A 12,917-nucleotide genomic window follows, 5' to 3' on the forward strand; every position below is an offset into this window, starting at 1 on the left:
AGCTGCCTTAGTAGTTCCCTGCTTCAGCTTGCAAGATTGACTTCCTACAAGACATCCCCAAGGAGAAGCCACATGGACCTATCCCGATGCAGCCCTGGGTGCTGGAGCAGCTGTGTGGAGACCCCTGCTAGTGCCGAGATGCTTATTCATTCACTGACTCAGCTTTCCTCCTGCAGTTGGCATCATTGCCTCTGTTTTGTGAGGTGGAGGACTTTGTGGACTGGTGTTGGGTTAATGGGATAATGGTGGACTTGTGGGCTTGGGCAGCATTGGGTTGGGATGTTTTCATGATGCATACATTCTTTACATAAAACTCTCTTATACATGAGTTGCTTTGGATTTGTTTCTCTAAAGTACCTAGACTAATACATAAGGTTTTCAAATAAAATGAGTTTCTAGAATGATCTGAACAAAAAACAAAACACTCATATTTCAGCAAAACAGTGGGATTCTTTTTGAAAAATAAAAGAACAAGAAATCACATCTGAGTAAACAGATTAAATAAACAGACTACTGTGTGAAACCAGGAAAGCCAAGGTCTTTGAAGAATTTGTAAATGATATGAACATGAAACTTAGTAAAGTATGGTTTGAAGTGTTTTTGTCAGATCTCTTCTCTAATTTTGTCATAGTGACCCTAGTGGTAGGGTAGAACTTCAGGTGGGAATTTCTGAGACTGTAATATTGCAGGAATAGAATGTCCACTTTTTATGTTATTTGCTGAGGACTTAACCTTTTGTTCTAGATACATTTCAAAGCAAAAATACTTTTTTTCAGGCTCTATCCTTATACGTATTTTACTTGAGAAAGAGCCATGAAAAATTATGTTGAAATCTCATCTACAACTACTTACAACTAGATGGCACGGTCAGCAGTTGGAAATTACCAGCCATGGTTGGATCACCTCTGGGAACTTCTCTACGCTACTGCTTATGCACTGTGAGAAGTGAGTGAAAATGTCCCTGTGTCTGGAGAAACAATTCAGTGTTTCTTCCATTTTTAGAATTGTTATGCGTTCAAACCAAACAATCCACATACACTGGGACTATGATAGCATTCTGATTGCAAATACTGAACTCGAGGGAGACTACAAATTCAGTGTATTCCTGTGGCTACATCACTCCCACCACTGACACGTGCCTGCATCCAGCTTGCTTCAGTAACCAGTTCTAGAGATATTTTCTTGTTTCATTGTGGGACCTGTCCATTAGCATGCTGTTCATGAGCCCCACCTTGCATACTAGCCAGTAATACTCATTGGCAAATGCTTATTACTTAAATGCAACCTCCCCATCAATGGACTCCAGAACCTGCTGAGTCAGGAAGACGTTGATCCAGAAATGCCTGCCTCCTTCCTCCTCAGTCTGATGGTGGTGCTGGGTCTCCCAGCAGGTCAGTACCAGGGAGATTCCATGAGTCACTGTGGAATCAAACAGATGGGGTGTTTAATGTGCTTGTTTCTTAATTTCCCTGGTGTCTTTTCCCAGGTGAAGCTTTAGAAGCCATGTCCTCATGGGGTGAGGCCTTTACAGACCCTCACTCTCACCTGCACCGTCACTGCGGAATCAGTTTACAGCACCAGTGCTCTGTGGCATTGGAGGGAGCAACACTCACAGAATGGCTTTTAGCAGATGGTATGCCTCTATTATAGATCACAGTGGTACAGAGGTGACGTGCCATCTCTCATAGCACTTCTAGTCATCAACCCTGACACACCCAAGAATCAATCTCCCTGTAGCTGAGCTCCATGACACAGAGGCTGTGTATCACTGTTCAGGGAGACATTGAGAAATCAGTGTGGGTCCACACACATACTGCCTTGCAGAACAGCTGGAGGCGCTGCACTCAGGGTGTTCAGACAAACAGGGGCTGCTTGCACCAAAAGGCACAAGCCCAGAATCCAGGAGCAGGTGCAGAGCTGAGCAGATCTGCTGTATCTTAAGTTGATTTTGTTCCAAATCCTCAGCATTATATCCACAGAGAATTCTATGTAAAATTGCAGAATGATTCCATTTTTCTTCATTAGAAAATCAAAACTTCCCAGTAAAATCTATGAAAGCTAATACTTGTGTAAGGAACAAACTTACTACAAAAAAAACCCAAAAATATATGGCACTAAAATGAATCACAGAGAAGTGGAAAGTGTGCAGGATTGGGTGTGAGGTCGGGGATGTCCTGCTTGGTTCCCGAGCTCACAGTTTTTACTGTCTGCCTACTCACCACCGATCATGTACTGTGTGGACAACCATCCATTCCTTGCAGATGACTTTTAATTAGCTGATATTATGATGAAGGAAAATAATTATGTCCTTCCATTTAATATGATAATTTTGCCAATTTTAAGTAAATGGATTTCCCCCCATCTATTCTGCCTTCGTTTCTCTATGTTGACAACAACTACCAAAAAACCTTCTGTCTTTGCTATCGAGTCTATTCTGACTCACAGTGACCCTAAAGGACTGTAGAACTACCTCTGTGGGTTTCCAAGACTGTCAATTTGTATGTGAGTAGAAAGCTTCCTTTTACTCTAGTGGTGCAGCTGGTGAATTAGAACTGCTGACCTGGTAGCTAGCAGCCCAATGCATAACTTATTAGGTGACCAGAGCTACTCTCTGTAATATAACACCACAAATAGTTTGTTTTTTAAGGACAGAAATGTGTTTTCTCATACTTCTGGAGACTAGACATTCAAATTTAAGGCACTGGATCTAAAGAATTTTTAATATTGCAAAATTTTTACTATTGCAAAAGAGAAGATCCTTGTGTCAAAAATAGTACAAGATCGTTTTAAACAAGTGCAAAGAAAATAACCTTGATTCATACATTAAACCTTATTGGAAAAAAAACCCCAACTCACATAGATTGTCTTTGTAAAAGAAAAACATAAAACCCAATAGAGATAGCCTCTTTTACCATAAAACCATTAATGGCTCAATCAACTGGAGAAATTGCATATACTATCATCAACTGTGGATTACTTTAATATAAAGTAACTCGAATGACTGAGTAATAAAATATAAGGCAGTTTAAAAATTGTTAAGAATTATTTAAGAGATAAAATTATATTTAATATCATCACCAAATAGGTATATTAAATTTAACTCTGAGTGAAATCATCATTGCAATAACTGAGTATTCATGGGAAAACAAAGAAACCAATTCACTCTTGCAGTGAATTTATCTACAAGCGTGTTATAGACAAGTGCATTCTCCAAAAGGAATAAGCATGGAGGTCACTCAAGCACCTGTCTATCTAGTTCCTCTTGAGCTGTGACATAGCCTCACTTCCTCTTCTACCTTGTGCCTCCATAGAGGACCCAGTCACTTCCTCCCAGTTCAAGTACTGGCCAAGGGCATTCCATGGAGATGGTGGTGACTCACACTGTGTGGACATGGCTCCATTTCCTGCAGAATCTGTTCTGAGTATCCCAACATGTCACTGTGAGCAGGGGAGGCACAGTCAAAAGTCAGAGAATTGTTCGCATCCTTAGAGAGAGTACAACTCGGGCCAGGCTTGGCAGTTGCTAGACCCACAGCACATCAAGAAGACCTAGTGATGTTACATCTGGCTCAGCCTCTTATATCCTTCCTTGAGCTCCACATGCAAACCTCCCTGCAGGCTGTCACTGGAAACCTCATGCTAAGCTGACCATGTGTGCCCTTCTTCATCCTACAAATGGCATGCAGAATCTCTGGTTATTCCTCTGCCTTCTGGCAGCTCCCTTGGGTGAGCTTCTCTAGAGATCCAGGACTCATAAGGAATGAGTGAGGGCTAAGGTGGATTTACTCTTGCGGTCATTTCTGTAGATGTCTGTCTGAGCTGATGGTGCAGGAGGTAGGCCCAGAGCTGAACATTCACAAACCCTGTCCCTTACGTGCTGTTTCTGGGCTCTCCATCACAACCAGTGGTGACTGCTGGCATTGGATCCCCCAGCCCCCGAGAAAAAGGCTGAAGTGATTGTCAACTATATGACTTGAGGGAAGCACCTACTACCCCCCATCTCTGGAGAGTCAACTCTCCAGCTCCAGAGACTCACCAAAAACAAGTTCTTGAAATAGTCAAGATTCCTGGGTGAACTTCAGACTTACAAAGGTTTTGAATTAGGGGTGCTTTAGAGTATAGCTCTAAAGTGTAAGGGGACCAGGGACCAGAGAATATTTGTCCTCAAAAAGTTCCTAGGAAATGTCCATTATTTTTCGTTCCAGTTTCCCGTGACCTTTTTGAAGTTGCTTTATATGTGGGAGACAGGTAATGTGAACCCAACATTGTACTGATGGTGTACTATGACAAGAAGAGCAGGAATAGAAGGTGGAGTTGCCCAAATAAGGGGCAAAAGTGAAAAGGACGGAGAGATATACTGAGCTGCAGGGTGGGCTGGAGAACAGTGGGTCAGCCTCCTTTTGCTGTCTGTCCCCTCTCCTCTCAGGAACTCTTTGTGATGAGGCTAATGCTCTGTGATGCAGGCCTGGATTTATAGACCAGTGTGTCTTCCAAGTGCTCGGTGGCCTGAAAGCAACAGTGTGAGTCACACCATGGAGAATTCCCTCTATGCTATGAAAAGCATCAGTCCTCTATTACTGAACTCCAGCTGCATTGACAGGGCCTCTGCAAGCATCTTGGCCACTGGGTGTGGAGTGTGACTTTTCCTCCCGTGTCTCTCCTACCTTTCTGTTACCCCACCATAAGAAAACAAGAAACTGTGCAATTAAATGAGAAAAGGATTTTCTTTTTCTGTTCCAATTTCTAAATCAAGCACATAGACTCGGAGACGGGAAATCTCAGGAGAGTATAGAGCATTCATATTTAGAACGCAGGGCAAGCGGAGAGAGTGAGCACAGGGAATTTTATCTGAAGACATCAGATAGGATATAGAAAGGGCTCCAGGGGAACAAAATCCAAGCAAAGTGACTCAGTGGCTGAGGACAGGATTCCCAGAGTTTAAGATCCCTGTGGGAAGACAGAGCCTTCACACAGGCTCACCCTTAGCCATCCCAAAGCAGGGATCCCTAAATTAAGTCCTCCCGTTTTGGTAGGGCTAATCTGATGTGAAATACCCGGAGAGTCTACTCAGAAGTTGAAGCCCAACTCCGGCCTCTAAAATGAAATCCTACCAGATGGAGCACAGAAGCATCTGGATATCTAAGTCTATGTCCTTCATGAGCAGAAGGAATCCAGCTAGATCTCATGAGAAAAATCCTTAAATGAGTTATTTGAAGAAGGAAAGCAATATGATTTCATCTATTGTGAACCAAATACAAGGAGCCCGTGGCATAGTGGTTATGAGACGGTCAGCTTGAGCTACTCAAGGTCAGCAGTTCAAAATCGCCTGTGTGCACCATGCGAGAAGACGAGGGTTTTTAGTACCATAGACCATTGCGGACTTGGAAACAGTCATTTGTACCCTGTCCAAGGGGGTCACTGTGAGTGAAAATCGACCCAGTGTCAACGACTCTATGGCAGTAAGAGTAAGAGAAAATGAACACCAGAGGGAAAACAAAGAACGCGATTAAATACATGTAGAAAGTCATGACATTCCTAAATTCCAAATGGCTGCAGCTTGTTCTAAAAGGCAGTCAGCGGTTTGGGATCCAGTCCCTCAATCTGTTCTTGTCCATCAGCCTCAAGTGAAGACATGGAGAAGCAAAAAGAGGAAGAAAAGTTACCCTATGAAAGGTAAGATGGTTCCCTTTCAATGAGGATCCAAAGTGTTAATCCTATAATCATTCCTGTGAATTGGATTGGTACTGGGCTTGGGAGGTTGCTAGTTGCTGGTCACATTCTCATGAGTAAAAGAGCTCTGAAGAGAAGCTCAAAGCCCAGATACTTCTCATGTCCCCTGATATGCCTTCAGTGGGATGAAGCCTCGAGAAGTCTGAGGGGTGGTGCTCAGTAGGAGCCTGTGTGTGATGTAATGGCTGGGTAACTGCAGAATTTGGAGGTGGAACAGCCAGGGCCAAATATAACAGGCTACATAACTTTCCCAAGGCTTGATTCTTCTCTGAGATGGAGCAGAGGACAATGAACTAGAAGCACTTTGTAAAAAACAAACCACTCACACACGAGGCTGGATAAGAGGGTCTGTGATCCAATGACTTTAAACTAAAAGCTTGAGCTATCAGTCTAACTTCCAACAGAATCCTTCAGAGACACCCAACCAGTATCCTGTCAGGTCCTGGGCACCTTGACTATAATCACCTTAACCTGCCCTCCTAATTCCGGCTTTAAAAAGTGTCCAGAATGAACTGGATGAGGAAAGGTGACACTCTGATTTTCTGTCACCGTGAGAAACACTGCCCCTTCTCTTCTTTGCCTATCCTCATGCCAAGGGCTCCTGAGTCACTGTAGGGCCACAGGGAAGCGAGGGCTGAGTTGGAGGTGACCTTCAGGTAGGGAATGTGGTGGAAGCCTTGGGGGCAGGGGGGCGGAATGAGCTCAGTGATGTTGATGCTTGGGGTGTGGCAGGAAGAAGTAAGGTTGTGGAAAACAATGGGGTCTGTCAGAGTCTCAGGTGAGTGCTCAATGGTGACATTCTGAGGAGGGAGGAGCTCAGGGTGTGCGGTATAGGAATGGGCTGTCAGATTGTGGAGAGGGCTTGGGTAGCTCACATTGTGAGAAATACATGGGTGCTGTAAGAGTGTGGGAAGGGGTTAATGACAGGGTGGAGGCAGAAGTGAGGCCCTGCACTGTAGATGTTCCACTGCTGCTGCTCTCACTCTCTGCAGAGCCTGCAGCTTGTCCCTCTGTCTCCTGCATCCAACTGGGAAAGCTGCTTAAAAGGGCAGCTTCCATCTGCTGATATACAGAGAACCCTCTGGTTCTGTGTGGGAAAACGCACCTGATGAAAGCCATCATCAGCCAGGTGTGATGCAGCCAGGAAGTGGCCCAAGCCCTTCCCCAGAACCAGGGTGTCAATCTTTACTTAAAACGGACATCCTGAAGTGTATGAGTATTATACCAGAAATGTCACCAGCTGTTTGGTGGCTCCTGCCTTGGCTCTGGGAGCTATTCCCCAGCAGAGCCATCCTGCTTCAGTCAATGGAATGTCTAATGCCTTCTCAGTTTCAGCATTCTCATCACTTTCAGAGCCTCAGCCCTGACCCCTCTTCTGATATACAAACCCAACATTCTATACCATCATGCTGAAACTTCAGCCACTAGCTCTGGCTTGAGTCCTCACCATAGCCCACCTTCAATCCTCTTTCCCAATCCCACCCCTGCCTTCCACAACACATATGGAGGCCCTTGAAATATCTTACCACAAACTCCCAAATGGGACATCCTCTTCTACGGCCAAAAGGTCTAAGGAATTAGGCCCCAAAGTCAGAGTCCACTCTTCCTGGGGATACTCTGAGTAGAACTGAGCTCCACAAATAATTGGAGCACATCCTTCAAAAAAGGTTCATTCAAAATGAATGGAGCCCACCCAGAAAGATCCCAGCATTTTGGAATTGACAAAGTCCCAACTATAATTTCCAGGGGTATGCCTGGCAAAGGACCAGCCTGGGCCATGACAGCCTTCTTCACATGTCAAAATTACAAGGAGATCAGGGAGAATCTGGGCAAGGGTCAGAACCATGGTCCTGAAAAGGTCCCAACATGTAATACAGGCCAGGGCTCAGAAACGCCCCAGTAAAAGTTCTGCATACATGCTCTGAGCAGGAGGTAAAGGATGATAAAGAACCGAAAGACCTACCATCAGTCTATTTGGGCAGGAGGTTAAACAATCTTAAGCAGGGCTAGATTCTTTTATGTACACATCATGCCTGCTTTATTGTCCATCTTACTTTATCAGAGTCTGACCATGACAGAGAAATGAGGAATCTGGTCCTCGGATGATGAGCACAAAGCAGTAAGATAACATAGGAAGATTACATGCTGGTGCATGCAGATATGAATGAATCTGAGGTCAGTCAAATAAACCCCAAGGTCACCAGTACTTGGACATCTGGGATCAGCAGCAGATAGACAAAATGAATGCAACATCGATGTCCAGAAAAAAAATGATCTAGCTTCTCAAAGAAAGAAAGAAGCCAAACTATGAGTCAATACTGACTCATAGAAATCCCATAAGACACAGTAGAACTGCCCCATGTGGCTTCCTGAGATGGTAACTGCTTTTGAGATTAGGAAGCGCAATGTTTTTACACACTGATCATTTATACTAAGATAGGCAACACCCCTATGCAGCCTCTCTCAATTGTATCAAGGTTGTGATCAGATGAAAGGTCTGTTCTCTTCACAACTGGCTGCTTTACAAAAGATTCCATCATGGAGTTGACTACACTATGTTAGATCACATCCACCACCTTAGTTGACATGAAACCTAACCATCACAGTGACTCTCTAGGTGATGGACTGGTCCAGTTCAATTCAAGTCTGCAAAGTCAACTAAGAAAGTTATGGGGAGTATTTATACATTTAGTGTTTCGAAGGGTTAGGATTGATGAAGATTTTTGAAAAACATAGAACCATCAGGCATGCTAATTATACATTCTCTTTAAATAAATTAAAACATATGTAGGTGAAAAAAGCCAGAAATGTTTGTGTTAAGGAATGTCATGAATTCTTCCTGTCTTCTTTTCTTTTCTCATCCTGATGAAAATGCACTTGCTCATCCTGTCAATGTAGGGCCTTCTTTAGAGAATTCCACAGGTAAACCTTACTGTATCTACCCTGCAGTCCTGATCTCATCACTTCTGACTATTTGTTCCAGGACTCAAAGAAGAGTGAAAGGTAACACAATCTGAGTCCATCAAGGATGCCAAAATCGCTGTATTTTTCAAGGGAAGGGGAAGAGATATGTCGGCTAACTGTACAGGACATCATCTCTGAGGATGTACTAATGAAGAAAGTCACATTTTGATATTTCCCTTACACAAAGATGTTTTCAATTTTATAGCCATAGTTCTGTACTGACAAACACCACGGCTCAGTGACAGGGATGGCGTTTCATCATGCTGTTTAATCACCACTCCTGTTGTCAGGGATTCCTCCACCGTTGGAGAGAAACTCAGTGACCTTAAGCTGAGCCATTCCCTTTATAGCTCAACCTCAATCATTGTCTCCCTTTCCACCAGACCCTGGTGATCACTGAAGAACAATGGCCTCTATTAAGTGTCCTATTTCTGCACGGAAGATTCTTAGTATGTCTCACAATCCACCTATGTAGTTGTTAGGTGCCAGGTGCCATCGAGTTGGCTCTGAGCTATAGCAAAGCTGATGGGAGTTGGGACAGAAGAGATAACAGGTTTGAGAGGACACAATTGGGGTCCTGCATTTGAAGCAAGGAGAGGTGCTTTTTCTCTAGTAAAACTCTGGTCTCACAGTTTCCTTGTGGGTTTGATTGTATAGTTCTCCCAAATATTTATAATCTTATAGACCATATTAAGTTAAATATTTTTTTCATAATTTTTATTTAAAAATCAATGAAAACAAATACATTTTAATACAACTTTGCTTTGTTTATCTCATGACCTTCAGGAGACACTCAGGCACCATGTTCAGAGGAAGCTCAGTCCAACAGGTGCTGGAACAAGGTCCTGGCCCTCAGTCCTGAATGCATTCCTTGCTTACAGCCAGGGCAGCTTGTCAGACTTTAGACAAAATCATCTTGGAAGAACAGCCTCCAGTGGTGTGTTGAAATTTTCAATCAGGTTCTGGATAAGATCTGGAATGGAACCTTTGACACCGTGCCATCCCTTAATCACAGAGTCAGAAAAACAAAAACAAGGTAGTTGGAATTATAAGCTGCAAAGTTGTATGCATGTTTAATAGATCACAACAGGAGCAAATTGGATTGTATGTTTGTTGGAGTCATGTTTTCTATAATTTCCACATTTAATAATATTGAGGTACTTAGTGCATCTTGATTAAAAGACTGACCAAATCTAACACCATGGTTGGCACACTGATAAACAAACTCAGCACATCTGAGTATAGAATCCAAAATATTCCTTGATAGTTCAGCGAGTACTCATGAGCTCATTTCAGGACAAGTTTAGTAGACCTGACAAGAAAGTTATGTGCAGAGGGATAATGTCATCAAATGACACTGAAGAACTCCCATATTAACCACTGTCATGAAATGAACTGAGATGACCATGGACAGGAAGGTGACTTGGACTTGTGTGCATCTACATCACAGTGTGTAACTTAAACTGCTCAGCTAACAAGCAGCACAGATGCTATGAGATGGAAGTTTGCTCAAATGATAGTAAAGTAATGCTGTGTCAGTCTGCATTTGAGAAGTAAAATAACCCAATTACCTCCAGATGATCAATGTTAGTGTCCAGTGCATCTGTGGATCTTCATGAAGTCTAAGATTCGCTGTTACAAAGCAGTGGCTGATTTCCCTCTGCAAATCCTGGGCCAGAGAATTCAAGGTGACCACGATCTTGTGCTTAGATCTCCACACTGTTGAAATATATATTGATTTAGAAATTTAAAGAGATTATAGCTGATCAGAAAATGAGTGTGGTCAATCCTTAGTCTGGGGAAAATAATCTTTGTTATGAGGGAGAGAAGTGAGGAAGGAAACTGAATGGGGAATGGCTTTTTAAACTACATGTTTAGAGACAGTTCCACTGATTCCATAGTCAGTAAATGAACAATTTTCCTTGAGTCTAGGGAATAAACTCAAGGTTTACACCCCTGAGTAATTACCAGGGGGCTGTGACCAGAGCACAAATGTAGAGGCTGATTTTGGTTAGAAATGCTCATATTTTAGATGGACCAGAGTCCCCTGGGAAAGGGAAATTTAAAACAGTGTCCATGGTGGTCCCCTAATTTTTTAAGTTTAGTTGCCTGCATGGACCTTATTTTACCCATAGTGCCTGTTAGGTCTCAAGCATGTGTGTTTTTGTTCAAAACCTGAAATACTGATTTGGCCCTAATTTTGCATGTGCTCAGGCAAACCAAGGGACTCTCCTCTCACAGTCTTGCATCACTTTAAAGCTACAGAGCTGAAACTGGTATTTTCTGGGACCCAAATTCTCTAGTTGGATTGTCCTCCCTGAGACTCTATGACAATTGACTCTTTATTTACATTGAGACTGGCCTCAGCTATCAGGAGCTGGGATGTGGTCTTTGTGTTGTTTGTAGGAGTGCTGGAGTTGGTGATGACAGTGGCCCAAAGAAATTCCTGAAGACTTTTAGGAGGTTGATAAGAACGTGTCAGTGTGTAAAGATGAAAAGGCGTTTTGGAGAGTGTGGGGCAATGAAGATACCCTGGTACTTTATCCTGTCCATTCTCTGGGGCAAAGGATATATAAGAGCCCAAGGCAGGGCAGAGACCGTCGGGGGGCTGGAGGGAGAGAACACTGAGCTCAGAAATCCTGGTCTTTCGTTTGATCTTTCCCACACACCTCTTAGGCCAAGTACTCTCTCACTATTTACTAACTACCATGCACATGAGTTCAAAGAAGGAGCTACCCTACAAGGGGCTCAGAAGGAAGAAGAGAGTCTGTTCTCCATCGCTTTGTGTTTATAAGGACAGGGCTCCTTCATGCAAATTATTCTTCGGGCATTTGGGTAAAATTTCACCCTTGGGCTGGGAAAGCTACCAGTTCTCTTCAGACAAGACTGTGGGTCTCTTGGGAAAGCAGAGCTGTGGCCTCAAAATGCTTTTGCTGTGTGTTCTCCTGTGCCTGGTGACAGTTCCCCAAGGTGAGAGATTCAGACATCCCACCTGGGTCTATGGGAATGGTTGTGACTTCAAGTGACTGACAAAGACAGTCTGTTTTTGTTTGCAGGTGTCCTGTCTAAAGTGCAGCTTCAGGAGTCGGGTCCAGGACTGGTGAAACCCTTCCAGAAGCTGTCCCTCTCCTGCACTGTCTCTGATTTCTCCATCACAAGCTGTAGTTACCTCTGGAACTGGATCTGCCAGATGTCGGGGAAGGGGCTGCAGTGGATGGGAAACATATGGTATAATGGTGATGCATATTATAACCCATCTTTCCAAAGCCGACTCTCATAAGAGACACATTGAAGAATCAGTTCTCCCTGCAGCTGAGCTCCGTGATTGCTGAGGACACAGCCCTGTATTACTTGGCAAGGAGCAAGTGAGAGGAAGTCAGTGTGAGCCCCAACACAAACCTCCCCTGCAGGGAAGACACTGGGCAGCAGGGGGTGCACAGGACCCATTAAGCCCAGACACCCAGCCCTAGACAGGCACAGATGGATGCCAGGGAGGATTTCCTGTTGGAATTAGGGCTTCCTCTCTTAGCTCTCAGCATCCCCTAAGACAGTTTTGTCTTTTTCTCTAAATTTTCTCCTTACTGAAAACTTGAAAGAAGGAAATAGCGTTCTCTGCTTGCAGTATAAATATTAATACTAACTCCGAGACCCTTCATTATCATCCTATATGACCCATTTTCCTTTGTGAGAAACAGATGATAATCCTCACTATCGGTTACTCAAAATCTGTTGACAATGAAATAAAGGCATGTCCAGATTCTTGCGTGCAATGCATGATTTTAAATGTCCTAATCTCATTGCTCTATTACAGCTCAGTGTCAGACTTCTGGGGGTCTCTCTGCATTGCTCCCTGTGCACTGTGGTTAATGATGGACTAGTGAATGATCTCTAGGTCTGAGAAAATAATTGTGGCGACCTCTGGGGCTACACTTGTGACATGTTCTTAGTGATGATTGCTACCCATTGTCTCCCTTGATACAGAAACAAGTGTTCCAGGCATAGAGAGACACCTGACACTGGGAGTCAAAAATGAAGGCAACACTCATTGGAAGGACTTTTTTTTTTTTTTAAAGTAAATGTGTCACAAGAGGAAGAAATTGCAGATTAATATCTCAGAATGCTCTTTAGAACTGAGAATAGTGGGATTTCTCACATGCTGTGAATATGTTTGTTTGTTTTTTCCCAGAATTTCACATGCATACACTGTTATATTCTCTTTTTTT

General features: G+C 43.4%; 1 long non-coding RNA gene across 1 annotated transcript; it reads right to left on the reverse strand.

Annotated features, from left to right (window-relative positions):
* Positions 1-383: 383 nt before the first annotated feature.
* Positions 384-10,438, reverse strand: LOC123521707. The gene is made up of 3 exons (XR_006680083.1): positions 10,266-10,438; positions 9,440-9,698; positions 384-1,419 (listed from the first exon to the last, which is right to left on the reverse strand). It is a non-coding gene; the product is annotated as an uncharacterized LOC123521707 (long non-coding RNA).
* Between the last annotated feature and the right edge of the window lie 2,479 nt (positions 10,439-12,917).

This window comes from Echinops telfairi, unplaced genomic scaffold, assembly GCF_000313985.2.
Source record: "Echinops telfairi isolate 266 unplaced genomic scaffold, ASM31398v2 ScPeMD7_43;HRSCAF=161, whole genome shotgun sequence".
NCBI classification, from domain to species: domain Eukaryota; kingdom Metazoa; phylum Chordata; class Mammalia; order Afrosoricida; family Tenrecidae; genus Echinops; species Echinops telfairi.